This window comes from Arachis hypogaea, chromosome 3, assembly GCF_003086295.3.
Source record: "Arachis hypogaea cultivar Tifrunner chromosome 3, arahy.Tifrunner.gnm2.J5K5, whole genome shotgun sequence".
Taxonomy (NCBI): Eukaryota; Viridiplantae; Streptophyta; class Magnoliopsida; order Fabales; family Fabaceae; genus Arachis; species Arachis hypogaea.
Window position 1 is genome coordinate 107,719,289 of NC_092038.1, and position 16,562 is coordinate 107,735,850.

At 40.0% G+C, this 16,562-nt stretch overlaps 1 non-coding gene across 1 annotated transcript; it reads left to right on the plus strand.

Annotated features, from left to right (window-relative positions):
• The first annotated feature begins 3,200 nt into the window (after positions 1-3,200).
• On the plus strand, positions 3,201-3,304 carry LOC112793811 (small nucleolar RNA R71). The gene has a single exon (XR_003198503.1). It is a non-coding gene; the product is annotated as a small nucleolar RNA R71 (small nucleolar RNA).
• Positions 3,305-16,562: the final 13,258 nt, after the last annotated feature.

Sequence of the window (16,562 nt, forward strand, 5' to 3'; positions counted from 1 at the left end):
GTTGATAAGGTGAAGTAAGAAAGTGTTGTTAGAAGTGTGGTGAGGTTGTTTTCGGCAAGAGATAGTTATGCTATGATGAAAGAATATGTGCAAGAAGGAGATTTGGTGGTGTGGAACTCGTTCCCCAAGTGGTTCTTTATAGTGCATGCAAGTGAAAAATGGACGGCTAGGGTGATTTGTGAAGGATGGCTTGATGGTAAATATATGAATTAGGGAGAAGGACGAATTGCTTTTCACTTTCTTGGAAGTATTCTGGGTGCATTAAGTTGTACATGTAGCTATCTTTTCATGCAGAACTTCCTTTTCCCATGTGTTAGTTTCAAAGACTTGTGAACTCCCTTTTTGACCAAGAACCGTACCTCCCCCTTTGTCTTTTTCCTCCATTCTTATCCTTCCTTTTGTACCTGCACAAACAAACAAATTTGCTATCATTTTTTCGGTCCATGTGAATAATGAATAGTACTTGCACATGTTTTTCATTCTTTTTGAATTGTAAATCAATGATTGACTTCATGAGCTTATAGTCATGACCTTTGTATGTATGCACACTTATTACTGGACACCAAACTTAGTGTTTGGTAATGTCTCCTGATGACATGAAATCCATGTTGGTTGTCCTTAATGAATGTGCATAATTCTAATAAATCATAGTCACTTTGGCTCTTTGATCCTAAACAATTTTACTACCTAAAGTAATTGAAATCAAAGTATTTAAACATGCAAATGGTATACTTGTCATGAATTTCTAAATCCAGAGGAACTTCTTGCTTTTCATTAACTGTGTTCAAAGAGGAACACCAAACTTAATGTTTGGTTGTGCACCTTGAATGAAGGATTGAATACAATTTGAATAAGATTTGGGGGTGTCTTCAGGCACACCAAACTTAGAGACCAATTGTATTTTACATGCAATGTTTAGTGCACCTTATCAACAGTTGTCCTGAGGATTCAAGTTCATGCATAAGAAACCATGCTTTATTAGATGCAAAGCAAAACAATAAAGAGTAAGGATACTAAAACATGGGTTGCCTCCCATGAAGCGCTTCTTTAACGTCACTAGCTTGACGGTTGTCCCTTGTTAAGGTGGATTGTAGTGCTTGATGTCCTCTCCTCTCACTATGAAAACGTCCCCTTTTGATTCCTTCATGATTTCCAAATGTTCCATAGAAAGAACTTTCCTGATTGTGAACACTTGAGGGAGCTGGGAAGGAATGGTTTTGAGGCCAGGTGGGATTGGCAGATAATGACTTGATATCACTTTATCTCCCGGAGAGAAACCTTCAGTGGGAATTTTCTTGTTTCTCCACCCTCTTGGCAATTTCTTTACAATTCTTCCCTCTCTCTTGAGGATTTCTTCATTGACCCTTATGCCAGGAGGATCCTTCTGATCTGTTTCTATTAATTCTTATGGCTTTAACTCTTGCAATTCTTGTTTGCCTTCCAAAGACTGTTTCAAAGTTTCAGCTGCTGGATTGCTTTCCTCCAAACACAGATGGCTACTATCATCCATCGGCTTTTCAGGTTCTGGTTCAGGCTCAGATGCAGGTTTGAAAACATGAAAAATGAGCTGTTCATCATGTACTCTCAAAATTAGCTTTCCTTGTTCTATATCTATGAGTGCTCTAGCAGTGGCTAGAAATGGCCTTCCCAGAATAATAGGGTGTAGGTAGCTTTCCTCCATGTCCAAAATGACAAAGTCTGTGGGGAAGAAATAATTTCCCACTTTCACAAGCACATTCTCAACTACCCCTTTAGCTTGCTTTTGAGTTTTGTCAGCCAGTTGTATGATTACATCAGTGGATCTCACCTCATTCAGTTGTAGCCTCTTCATAAGAGTCAGAGGCATCACATTTATGCTAGCTCTTAGATCACAGAATCCTCTGTCAATTTTTGTTTCCCCTATGATGCATGGGATATGAAAACTTCCTGGGTCTGTTTTCTTAGAGACTATGTCCTTCTTGATGAGGGCACTGCATTCTTTGTTCATTATTACAGTTTGTCCTCCCTTCAAAACTCTTTTCTTGCTCAGCAATTCCTTCAAATACTTGATATGTGTAGGCATCTGCTGGAGAATCTCAAGAAAGGGAATATTGATATGGAGAGACTTAAATGTCTCTAAAAACCTTGAATATGTTTTCCCTTTTTCACCTCCTCCTAACCTCTGAGGAAATGGTGCTTTTGGTTGGTATGTTTCCAGCATGCCTTTATTTTGCAGTTCCTTGGCTTGCTCAGTTTCACTTTCCTGCTTAGCTTCTTCCACACCTTCCTTCAAGATTTCTGGCTCCTGTTCTGAGGGTCTGATTCCTTCTTCTTTTGAGACTTCCTTCAATATGGTGATGGCCTTGCATTCTTCCCATTTCACTCCTTTTTGTTCCCCTTTAGGATTCTTTTCTGTGTCACTAGGGAACACTGCAGTTGACTTGGGGGCCTGTTGAGATAGCTCTCCTACTCGAGACTCCATCCTCTTGAGTTTTTCACCATGGTACCTTAAGGTAGATCTCACATCATCCCTAAAGCTTTTCAACTCACTTATGTCCTGACCTATGTTTGCTAGCATTCCTTCTATCCTGTTTAATTGATCTTGCAATTGTTGGTTCGGATTGGATTGGGCAGGTTGATTATTTTGGCCATGATATGGTGGTTGGGAGTAAGTGTTTTGTGCGGCTTGGTATGATCTTTGGTTGGAGTTTTGGTATGTGGAATTGTTATGTTGGTTGGGGTTGTAAGGTTTGTGGTTTTGTGGTTGGGTTTGCTGGTTTCCCCACCCAAAGTTTGGGTGGTTTTTCCAGCCTGGGTTGTAAGTGTTGGAATGTGGATCATATGGTTGCCTTTGTTGATTTCCCACATAGTTGGCCTCTTTCCAATCACCTCCTTCAGTGCTTACTTCCTCTTGATCTTGTGTGTGTATTGCAGCCACTTGATTTGTTTTTAAATTCCTGGTGAGCTCTGCTAGTTGCTTGGCAAACACCTTGTTTTGGGCTAAAATTGTATCAACATGGTTCAGCTCCATGACTCCCTTAGTGTTGTGTCTCTCTGAAGCATAGTAGTACTCATTCTCAGCCACTGTCTCAATCACTTCAATGGCTTCTTCCACAGTCTTTTTCCTGTTCAATGAACCTCCTGATGAATGGTCTACAGCCTTCCTTGATTCATAAGAAAGTCCATCATAGAAAATATGCAATTGCACCCAGTCATGGAACATGTCTGGTGGGCATTTCCTTGTCAAATCCTTGAATCTCTCCCATGCCTCGTAGAGAGTTTCACCATCTTGTTGTCTAAAAGTCTGAACCTCAGATCGAAGCCTATTGACCTTTTGTGGGGGGTAGAAACGTGCCAGAAATTTGCTTTCCACCTCATCCCAGGTTGTTAGGCTCCCCCTTGGAAATGATTCCAGCCACTTAGCTACCTTGTCCCTAAGTGAAAATGGGAACAAGAGCAGTTTATAGGCATCTTCCTGAACTCCATTGGACTTCACAGTGTCGCAAATTCTCAGGAATTTTGTGAGATGTTGGTTTGGATCTTCATTAGCACTACCACCAAATGAACAATGATCCTCCACCAGTGATATTAGCTGTGGTTTGAGTTCAAAATTGTTGGCCTGAATGGGTGGTTTCTGAATGCTGCTACCACAATTCCCAGAGGTTGGGTTTATGTATGAACCAAGAACCCTCCTCTCGGGAATGGCATTGTTTCCATCAGCTCTCTCATGGTTGTGAACTTCTCTATCCATGTTGAGATCTAGAGCTTCCTCAAAATTGTCCTCAGATTCTCCTTCAGATTCTTCTTCTCTCAGTATTCTCTTCCCTCTTGCTTCCCTTCTAAGTTTATGAAGGGTCCTCTCTGGTTCGGTATATGGAGGAGTTGATGTCTCTCCTCTCCTACCTGTCATACAAGAACACAGCACAGGCAACAAACAAGTGAAATACTCTTGGTTAATGGAAGAGTATGGTTAGAGCAGTTGAGGAATTAATTCAAATAGTTAGTGGGTCAGTGAGTTAGTTGCTTGAATTTAAAGGCATAAAGAAAGAAAGCAAGTAACAGAGTGCAGAAATTAAAATTCAACAAGTAACTTGAACTGGATTAACAAAACAAGAAAAATGCTCAATCTAGTTAACTTCCAATTTGAGAATTGTCAATCGAAAACCAATCCCCGGCAACGGCGCCATAAACTTGATATGCTACGATTTTAGGAAATTACACGATCGGCAAAAATTCCTTCCGGCAAGTGCACCGATTATCGTCAAGTAAAACTCACAATAGAGTGAGGTCGAATCCCACAAGGATTGGTTGAGTGAGCAATTCGGATTAGAAGTGTGTTCTAGTTGAGTGGAATCAAGATTTAGATGAGAATTACGGAATGTAAAATTGCATGAATTAAAGAGCGAGAAGCTAAATTGCTGAAATTAAAAGGGATCGGGGTGATTGCATGAATTTAATTGCAGAATGTAAAGAGAAAGTGGTAGATCAGAAATGGGGAATTCATTGGGTTTCAGGAGATATTGAGATCTCCGAATCAAAACATTTTCATCCCTTCCTCAACCAATGCATTCATTGAATTTTGCTTGGCAATCTTATATGATTGGATCCCAATCCCTTGGCTCACCAATTCTCTCTAAAAACAAACAAATTCCCAATCCCTTGGTTTAAATGTTCATAAGAAGAGATGATGCTCGATCACTGATTATACCACACAGTTTCATGAACCACAATTTGGTAGGATTACATGTCACAATATCCATCCAAACCCCAATCCAATTCACTGTGAGAAAGCTTCTCTAGCATGAATCCTCCATTCCTTTCCCAAGGTTCCGAAGGATTCCAATTATGGATAGTTTCTTTCCCAAGACAACTAACCAATGGAATTAGATCGAGAAGCTTTCTAACAAAAATTCAAGAGAAAAGATCGAAGAAGAAGATAAAAACTATTATTGATTCATTGAATTACAATAGAGCTCCCTAACCCAATGAAAGGGGGTTTAGTGAGTCATAGCTCTGAATTCAATTACAAAAGGTATGAAAACTAGAAAAATGATCAAAAGTCCCCAACAAACTTAAATTCTATCCTATTTATACACTTTCTAAATTGAGCTTCTATTGTGTTTCTTGGGCTTTGAGGCCTTTCCCTGATTTCCTTTTGCTTTGGGTTTATGATCCATAATCCTGATGAGGCTGCTGATCCAATTCTGTAACATTCATTGAGCCAACTTAGTGATAAACAAGTAATAACACATGACTCAACAAATTGAAATTCCAGACTCATCAATTCTTCAGGCCCAATCCCATAAACCATGATATTCAATTGGGTTTCATACCAGAGTACGTTTAAGTTAATGTTTGTGCTCAAATGCTAACTTAAACTGCAATATCTTTGGCCCAGAAACCTTTTCAAATAGTGGCGTTTAAGTTGCAGTTTAAGCTTCAGTTTAAGGTTAAACTGAAGCTTAAACGTGGAAATGGAAGAAAGCAATCCTGGAGGGTAAAGTAATCGAACACGTTTAAGCTTCAGTTTAAGGTTAAACTGAAGCTTAAACGTGGAAATGGAATAAAGCAACTACGGAGTGTGGAATGGTCGAACACGTTTAAGCTTCAGTTTAAGGTTAAACTGAAGCTTAAACGTGGAAATGAGAAAGCAACCCTGGAGGAAAATTCTGGTCGAACACGTTTAAGCTCCAGTTTAAGGTTAAATTGGAGCTTAAACGTGGGAATGCTCCCTGGTGCATTTCTCAATTCTGGCGTTTAACTTCCAGTTTAAGGTTAAACTGGAGGTTAAACGCCAGTTTCAGCTTTTCTCAGCTTTCATGATTTTGGCGTTTAAGCTCCAGTTTAAGCTTAAACTGGAGCTTAAACGCCACTTCCCAGTATTATATGGTTTGGCAGTTTAAGTTCCAGTTTAAGCTTAAACTGGAACTTAAACTCCACATGTGATATTCAAGATTCCTTTATTGATTTTGTTGCTTCCTTGCCTAGCCTCTTCTTCCCTGAAATCATCCAAACAACTGCATCAAAGTCTTGCAAAATTTCATGAGAAATCTTCCATTCATAGCATTCAAGTAATATAACTAAAAACTCATTGAATTTGCATCAAAATCATACTGTTTGGATGGTTCATTGCTTTGTTATTCATTTAACCATTTTTGGTAACTTTAAGCTCAAGAAAATGCATAAAACAACTAAAACTAACAGAAAAATGCTAGTGAAACTAGCCTAAGATGCCTTGGCATCAGGCATCACCGTTATCAATGGCTACATCCCATCCTCTCAGTGAAAATGGTCCGAATGCCCTGTCACAGCACGGCTAATCATCTGTCAGTTCTCGATCATGTTGGAATAGAATCCATTGATTCTTTTGCGTTTGTCATCACGCCCAACAATCGCGAGTTTGAAGCTCATCACAGTCATTCAATCCCTGAATCTTACTCGGAATACCACAGACAAGGTTTAGACTTTTCGGACTCTCATGAATGCCGCCATCAATTCTAGCTTATACCACGAAGATTTTGATTAAGGAATCTAAGAGATATGTGTTCGGTCTAAGGTAGAACGGAAGTGGTTGCCAGTCACGCGTTCATAGGTGAGAATGATGCTGAGTGTCACAGATCATCACATTCATCATGTTGAAGTGCAACGAATATCTTAGAACAGGAATAAACTGAATTGAATTAAAACTCGAGGTACAGCAGAGCTCCACACCCTTAATCTATGGTGTGTAGAAACTCCACCGTTGAAAATACATAAGTGATGGTGGTCCAGGCATGGCCAAATGGCCAGCCCCCAAAACGTGATCACCGGATCAAAAATACAATCCAGGAAGTCTAATACAATAATAAAATGTCCTATTTATACTAGACTAGCTACTAGGGTTTACAAAAGTAAGTAATTGATGCAGAAATCCACTTTCGGGGCCCACTTGGTGTGTGTTTGGGCTGAGCTTTGAGCTTTACACATGCAGAGGCTTCTTTTGGAGTTGAATGCCAAGTTGTAACGTGTTTTTGGCGTTCATCTCTGGTTCGTGACGTGTTTTTGGCGTTTGACTCCAGAATGCAGCATGGAACTGGCGTTGAACGCCAGTTTACATCGTCTAATCACGAATAAAATATGGACTATTATATATTTCTGGAAAGCTCTGGATGTCTATTTTCCAACGCCGTTGAGAGCGCGCCATTTGGAGTTCTGTAGCTCCATAAGTTCCATTTCGAGTGCAGGAAGGTCAGAATCCAACAGCATCAGCAGTCCTTTGTCAGCCTTTTATCAGAGTTTTGCTAACGTCCCTCAATTTCAGCCAGAAAATACCTAAAATTACAGAAAAACACACAAACTCATAGTAAAGTCCAGAAATGTGAATTTAACATAAAAACTAATGAAAAAATCCCTAGAAGTAGCTAGATCCTACTAAAAACTATCTAAAAACAATGCCAAAAAGCGTATAAATTATCTGCTCATCAATGCTCCACTAGCTCAGTCTTCTGCTGTGGGTGGATCCTCCAAGAGGAAGATCTCGAGCTCCTTCTTTTTCTTCATCTTCTCACTATGATACAGCTTTAAACGATGTCCATTGACTTTGATGAATTCAGAGCTTAAAGGATGACTCAGGTGAAAAACTCCGTATGGCTCAGCCTTCTCTACTATATAAGGGCCGTCCCATCTTGATCTCAACTTGCCTGGCATGAGCCACAATCTGGAGTTGTAAAGGAGGACTAAGTCTCCAGGTTGGAACTCTCTCCTCTTAATGTGCTTATCATGCACAGCCTTCATCTTTTCCTTGTAAAGCCTGGAGTTCTCATAAGCTTCTACGCGAAGGCTTTCTAATTCCTACAGTTGCAACTTCCTTTCAGCTCCGGCCTTCTCAAATCCCATGTTGCACTCCTTCACTGCCCAAAAGGCTTTGTGTTCTATCTCAACTAGGAGGTGACAGGCTTTTCCATAGACTAAGCGGAAAGGACTCATCCCAATGGGTGTCTTGTATGCTGTCCGATATGCCCATAGCGCATCTTGGAGCCTAGTGCTCCAGTCCTTTCTGTGAGGCTTGACTATCTTTTGCAGTATGCGCTTTATCTCTCTGTTAGACACCTCTGCTTGCCCATTGGTCTGGGGGTGATAGGCTGTTGATACCTTATGAATTATTCCATGCCTTTTTAGTAATCCTATTAGTCACCTGTTACAAAAATGGGTGCCTTGATCGCTCACGATTGCTCGTGGGGATCCAAAGCGACAAATAATATGTTTTCTAAGAAAGGAAATAACAGTGTTAGTATCATCAATACGTGTGGGAATTGCTTCCACCCATTTAGAAACGTAATCCACAGCTAACAATATATAAAAGTAACCATTAGAATTTGGAAATGGACCCATGAAGTCAATGCCCCAAACATAAAAAATTTCACAGAAAAGCATAATCTGTTGAGGCATCTCGTCCCTCTTGGATATATTACCAAACATTTGGCATGGGGAACAAGATTTACAAAATTCAGCAGTGTCTTTAAAAAGAGTAGGCCACCAGAATCTACAGTCTAGATTTTTTCTAGCTATTTTTTGAGGGCCAAAATGTCCTCCACTCTCAAATGAGTGACAGGCCTCTAAAATGGACTGGAATTCTGACTGAAGCACACATCGTCTAATTACCTGGTCAGCACCACACCTCCATAAATATGGATCATCCCATATATAATATTTGGACTCGCTTTTCAGCTTGTCTCTTTGATGCTTAGTAAAGTTTGGAGGGAGAGTGTGGCTGACTAGATAATTAGCTACAGGCGCATACCAAGGGACTACTTCAGACACTGCTTGCAAGTTGTCAAATGGAAAATCATCATTTATAGGAGTGGAGGCATCCTTAATGTGCTCAAGGTGACTCAAGTGGTCTGCTACTAGATTCTGGTTACCACTCCTATCCTTAATTTCTAAATCAAATTCTTGTAGTAGCAGTATCCAACATATAAGCCTTGGTTTGGACTCCTTGGTTTGGACTCCATCCAATTACTTTCTTATACATCCTCAATACACCAAGCAGTTGTTCTTCTTGTTGGGAAGTGAGCTCCCTTGCAATAATAACTGGAAACTTCTGTTTGTCCTCAAGGTAAGCATACTTGAGGTGTGGAGGAAGGGGCTTTAATTCTATTTTCTGCTCAGGGCTTGGCTCTGGGTCATCTGGGGTTGGTGATAATGGTGAAATGCTTTCATTGTCCTCTGAAAATATCCCCACACTTGAACCTTGCCCTATGTACTTTTCTTCTAATTCTTCTTGGTGAACTTCAGCTACGGTTTCATCAATGATATCACACTAAAAGATAGAATGATCTTCCGGAGGATGCTTCATAGCTTCATTTAAACTGAATTTCACTATTCTGCCATCTATTTCAAAAGAATAAGTTCCTGAAAATGCGTCCAGCTTGAACTTTGAAGTCTTCAGGAATGGTCTTCCAAGCAGGATTGATGATGGCCTCCCAGAATCATTAGAGGGCATTTCCAGGATATAGAAATCAATGGGAAATGTGAGCTCCTTGATTCTTACTAATACATCTTCAGCAACTCCAATCACTGTAATAATGCTTTTATCTGCCAACACAAAACGAGCTGCCGACCTTTTTAAGGGAGTGAGCCTTAAAGAATTAAATATAGATAAAGGCATTATACTAACACACGCTCCTAGATCACACATGCAGTCAGAAAATATCACACGTCCAATAGTACAGTTGACCATACATGGACCTGGATCACTATATTTTTCAGGTATACCCCCCATTATAACAGAGATAGAGATACCTAAAGGAATAGTTTCTAATTTATTAATTTTATCCTTATGTATACATAAATCCTTTAGAAACTTCACAAAAAGGGGAACAGTTACCTCAACCTTTTTGAATATTTCTACCATTTTGGGGTCAAGTTCCATCTGCTTCCTGGGCTTCCATATGAGTTGTGGAAAGGGGACAGGACGGGCGTTCTCTGCAGCTTCAACATCCTTTGGTGCTTCACCCTGTGGTTGAGTTTCCTCTTCTTCAACTATGTCCTGTATGTCCTCTTCCTCTTCAGCATCTTCCACTTCTATTGCATCTTCAGCTGGGGTGTGTTCTGGTGGACTTGGCTTCTTTTGGTGCCTCTCCTGCAATATGGTTTCGGATCTCAGAGTGATGGCATTGATGCCACCCTTGGGATTAGGTAAGGGTTGAGAAGGAATTCCACTGGAGCTCGAAGGTTGATTGGTGGAGTTATTTAGTGATCCAATCTGTGAGACAAGAGCTTGCAAGGTAGAGTTCAGACCGTTTAGAGTAGAAGTAAGGTTGTTTTTCATGGCCTGCTGTCTCCGATCAATAGAGTGTAATAACTCATCATTAGAAGATGAAGAGGGATAACTGAGCTGAGGGGTCTGCTGAGATACTTGAGGCTGCCTTAGATGAGGTACTCTGTAGGCCTGATTCTGATTCTACTGTCTGGTGTTGTTACTGTTATTCCACCTCTGGTTTCTATTGTTATCTCTGCCTCCTCTGTTATGATTGTCCCTCCAACCCTGGTTAGAATTATCTCTCCAACCTTGGTGGAATTGTCTTGCCATCCATGGTTGTAGCTGCCACCTTGATTGTATCCTTGATTGGGGCGGTTGTAGAAGTTATGAGTGGCTGCCACAGTGTTATCTTCCTGCTGGAGCTGCGGGCATTCATCAGTATAATGACTATAATTAGCACAGATCCCGCATACTCTTTGTGGAACCAACTGTTGGCTTTGCTGTGGTGGAGAAGGCTGAGCTTGCTGAGCTTGTTGTTGACTCAATTGCATATGCTTTAGTAAGTTGGTCATTTCACATATACTCTGAGTTAGAGCAGTAGTTTCTTTGCTAGAGGATACCTCTACAACAACTCTTGACCGGCTTTGTTTCTGCCTATGATTCCTAGTGGATTTAGCTAAGTCGCTGATCAATTGCCATGCCTCATCAGTAGTCTTGTACTTTTTCATGGACCCATTGCTAGCACCTTCCAATGTGGTCTTATCTTGAGGCTTCATGCCCTGTGTGAAGTAGGAGAGCAACACTATCTTGTCAATCATACGGTGGGGACATGCTTCCAGAAGATTATTGAAGCACTCACAATATTCGTAGAGAGTCTCAGATTCGTCCTGAACAATCATGGAAATGTCTTTCCTCAGTTTATCGGTAACTTCAGCTGGAAAGAATTTTTCTAAAAATTCTCTTCTAAGCGTATCCCAGTTAGAAACAGTTGCTCCGGGTTGAGTGTAATACCACTCTCTCGCCTTTCCCTCAAGAGAGAGTGGGAAGGCTTTTAACAGAATAGAAGTTTCATCAGCATCATCACGCTTAACAGTAAAACAAGCTGTCTGGAAATCCCTAAAGTGCTTGATAGGCTCTTGAGCAGGTAAGCCATGAAACTTGGGCATAAAGTTGAGTAGTGCAGTCTTTATTTCAAAATCTACAGCCACCGCTGGTGATGCGCTTGATACGGCTGCAGTGTGAAATCTGGGGCTCCAGCTTCCTGAATAGTAATTCTCCTATGTGCTGCCATGTTATCTGCACGTGAATCAACTGAATCAGTAGTAGAGGAGCTTGTTTCTTCCTTAAATGGCGGTTCAGATTCACCCTCGGATGAGACTGGTAAATTGACATTAATCACTTCACCACCTTCAGAGGCTAGCCGACGTTGAGCTCGCCTAATACGTAAAACAGTTCTTTCAATTTCAGGATCAAAAGCGGCTAAGATCGAATCAGGCAATGAATGAGTCATTCAGTGGAAGAGACATATAGCTCATGATAACAAAAACAAAATAAAATGCAAATAAATAAATTCCAATCAATAAATTAGCACACTATTGCAACTCCTCGGCAACGGAGCCAAAAATTAACGTGGCGGAAATTGGCAGATTAAGAAATTAATATGAGTGATACATTGCAAGTACAGTTCTTAACCAACAAAAATCTGCTTATCAATTTAGAAGGGTTGTCACAAAATTAGAATTAAAATACTGAGAGTATAAATCCCAGGTCGTTTCCCAACGAGTTGCAGGAAGATGTGCTATCTTATTAATCAAAGGTTTTCCAAAATGGTTTTGAGTTTGATAAATGGGAAATTAAATTAGAGAATTGATGTAATTTAAATAAAAATCTTGACCGGGAGTGGATTAATCGGAAGTTCTATCCTTGTTTGAGTTTTTCCAAGATCAATTGATAATTGAAGGTTGTTCTACTTAGTTATCCTTTACTAGGTAAAGGAGAGTCAAGTAAGTTGAAAGTCTACTTCTATTCACAAGTTCTAATCCTCTCCCTTGGAAAGGATTAGTGTCACTAACCAGAGAGCCATCCAACAATAAATCCAATTACAATTTTACTCTTGAGCATTCCAACTCAAGGGTCTCCTTTCAATCAACTCCCAATCAAGTTCACTCATCATAGAAATAAATTTCACAAAGTAAAAATAAGGAATAAGGAAAGACATGATAGACAATAATCAAAAAGATTAATTAAAAATAAAAAATAGTTCTTATATTAATAAATTCTAAAAGTAATCCAATTGTAACTCTGAACAAATTAAGGATATGAAAGAGTAAGCAACAAGTAAAGAGAACAAACTAGAGTGATGAAATCTTGCGGAGGTAATAACTCTTCTCAATATCCCAAGCCAAAAAGCAATAAAAACCAAATCCTAAGAACTATGAGTGTGTAGAGAGAAAACCTAGAGGAGGAGTAAAATCAGATCTAAAAACTAAGAATTATCTGGAATGAATATTGTCTCTTGTCTCTGTATGTTCCCTAGCTCTAATCTGCGTTTCTGTGCCGAAAAATGGATTAAAATCCGGCCCAGAATGTATGCTAGTGACTTTTGTAATTCTGCAGATCGCGCACATCACGTGACCACGTCGTCCACGCATTCACGTCACTCAGCGTTTTCCGTGCCACGCGTGCGCGTCGTCCACGCATTCGCGTCACTCGTGTAGCTTTCAATCCACGCGTTTGCGTCAGGTACGCATTTGCATCGCTGTGAATTTCTCCATTTCGTGTGGTCGCGTGAGCCATGCGCCTGCGTCACTTCTCCCTGGTCATCTCTTCAATTTCTTGTGTTCCTTCCATTTTTGCAAGCTTCCTCTCCGTTCTCTAAGCCATTCCTGCCCTATGAAACCTAAAACACTTAGCATACAGATCACGTCATCGAATGGTATAAAGGAGACTAAAAATATACAATTAAAAGATCTTTAGGAAGCAAGTTTTCAACCATAGAACATTTTCAGGAAGGAATTGTAAATACATGCAAATCATATAAATAAGTGGGTGAAGACTTAATAAAACCACACAATTAAACATAATATAAATCATAAAATAATGGTTTATCACTCATGCATCACACCATCAAACTTAAACTGTTGTGTGTCCTTAAGCAACCAAACACAATATAGGACCAAATGGAAGAGAAAAATACATCAGGTTTAGAGTTGTCATTCAAGCTTAGGTCTAATTACTGAATGAAGCTATTAACACTCTATTTCTGAATAGCCTTGGCATCTCACTATCCTTTGAAGCTCATAAATATTGGCATCCTTTCGAACTAGAATTCGGATGATATAATTGATTCTCTTCTTTAGGTTCTTGTTGATTCTTGAACATGGCTTTTATTTTCTTTTGGTGCTATGCACCTTGAGCCTAGCCATGACTCTAATTGTTTTGTTTTCAAGCTTAACTTGATACATAAACACCACAAGCACTTAACTGAGGGAACCCTTTGGATTCAACTTTTGCTTTACTTTTATTCCAAGATAGTGGTGCTCAGAGCCTTAAGCGTACTCTTTACAGCATTGGGTCACGACTTTAAGTGTTCAGTCTCAAGGGTTACTTGACACTTTCACACCACAATCATATAGTTAGGGAAAACCACACTTTTGAGCTTTTAGATCAATTTTGACCCTCCTAACCATTGATGCTCAAAGTCTTGGACCTTTTTTTATTTTTCTTTTTATTTTCAATCTTTTTTGCTGTTTCTTTTGCTTTAAGAATCAATCTTTTTAAATTTTTAGAGAATTAATAATACTTCTCTAAATTATTGTTCCTTAAGAACCAATATTCTTAAATTTAATATCAAATATGCACAGTTAATTTATACATTCAGAGAACAGAGATAAGGCCACCACATCAAAGTAAATAGAATAACTCATAATATTACTCAAGACCTTATGCATTTTACTACTTTTTTTCCAATAGATTTTTCTTTTAAGCTTGATGAGGAATATATAAGAGATCTTTAAATAAAACGAAAAAGAAACTACTACTAGAAAACAAAGAAGTCCTAAGAGTGATCATGCAACTAGAATAGAAAATATGTAATAAAATAAAATACAGGAAAAACAGTGATAGCATAAAGATAGGGAGAATGAAACTAAACCACCTCAGTGATGGCGGCCACTGCTCCCTCCAGGGAATCCTCTAGAGCATTTGAGCTCCTCAATGTCACGCCCCTGCCTTCTCTGCTCCTCCATCAATCTCCTTTGATTCTCAATTATCTGATGGAGAATAGCAGACTGGTTCTGATGCTCCATCCTCAGCTGATCAACTGATGATGTCAGCTCCCCTAAAGATGTGGTTAACTGATTCCAATAGTCACGGAGAGGAAAGTACATCCCTTGAAGCATATTCAAAATATCTTGTGGAGGTGGTGGAACTGGCTCTTGCTACGATCCTTGTGCAGGCTCTCTAGCATGCTCTATACCCTTCCTTGTGATGGGTCTCTCCTTGTCAATCAGGATATCTCCCTCTATGTGAGCTCCAGCTACTGCACATAAATGGTGAATGAGATGAGGGAATGCCAGCCTTGCTTCAGTGGAGGGCTTGTTAGTTACTTTGTAAATCTCTTGAGGGATCACCTCATGTACCTCCATCTCACCGCTGAGCATAATGCAGTGGATCATCACTGCTCTCTCGACTGTAACCTCAGAGCGGTTACTCGTAGGGATGATAGAATGTTGGATGAATTATAACCATCCTCTAGCCACTGACTTAAGGTGTAGCCTACCCAGTTGGTAAGGCTTACCTTGAGTGTCCCTCCTCCACTGAGCTTTAGGCATGTAGATATCAGCAAGAACTTGCTCCCGCCTTTGGTCAGTGTTGACCCTTTGAGTGTATGATTGAGGGTCATTTCATGGCTTGGGCAACTGTAGCACTACCCTCACACTCTCAGGGATGAAGTCTATGATGTGCCCTTGATGCCAGGGCATCTAGGCCAGTTTCACTAACCTTTTCTTTACTGTTTTAGGGTAGTTTCATGCATTTTCTTAGTGAATAAGGCAAGTTTTGGATGAAAATATACTTACACCTTGATTCAAGAAACTATTGTGAATTTTACATGATTTTATGAGGATTTTACATGAATTGAATGACAAATTAACGATGGATAATCTCATGACTTTGGCTAGAGCTTTGATGCACTTTATTTGCTTGATTTCAGGACAAAGGAAGCAAGGAAGAACCACGTTAGTAGCCACGTTAATCTAGTTAACGTGACCACTAACGTGGAATGGGAATGATGCAACGTTAATGAGAAAAGTGGTCACCAACAACGCCTGTGAAGCCATTATAAGCCCATGTTAATTGCCACGTTAACTAGGTTAACGTGGTAGTTAACGTGGAGATAAAGAGAGCTCCAGCATTAGTGGTAAACGTGACCACCACTAACGCTCCAAGAATTGGCAATGAGCCACGTTAAGAGTCACGTTAACTTAGTTAACGTTAACTCTAACGTGGAAGGGAGGAACAATGCCAACGTTAGTGACACTCACCTTTGTCACTAACGTTGGATCATGCTAGCATTGCCCACGTTAGTGGTCACGTTAAGACCACTGACGTGAAAGTTAACATGGAGATAAGATTGATGAGCCAACTTTAGTGACACTCACCTTTGTCACTAACGTTGGAGATGGCATTCACTACCATGTTAGTAGTCACGTTAACTTAGTTAACGTGAACTCTAACATGGAGAGTAGGGGCGTTTGGAGCGTTAGTGACAAAGGTAAGTGTCGCTAACGCTCTCGAAGATAGGCATGCCCACGTTAAGAGTCACGTTAGTTAAACTAACGTGAACTCTAACATAGGGAAAGAGGGGCATAAGGCAACGTTATTGGGAAAGGTAAGTCCCAATAACGCTTGCGAAGGTTCATAAGGCAACGTTAGTAGTCACGTTAATGCCACTAACGTTGAAGTTAATGTGGACTATATGGGGTTGGAACGTTAGTGAAAAAGGTGATTGCGACTAACGTTCTCAAACCCATAATTTCAGTTAACGTTAACATCATTAACGCCCATGCCTAACTCACACCTTTTTGCAAGCTGAGCCCACTAAAGATTGTAACTGCTTCAACTCAAGATCTCAGGCCCACATCCAAGACTTGAAGAACTCATTAGAAGATCAAGAAGAGTAGTATATATAGGAGTAGTTTTGAACTATATGAAAGCTTGGCACTTTAGAGAACTACCCTCTGTATATTTACTTTTCTTCATTTTGAAGCATGTTTTCTTTTCTGCCATTTTCCATTTCTAGAGCTATGAACAACTAAACCCCTTTCATTGGGTTAGGGAGCTC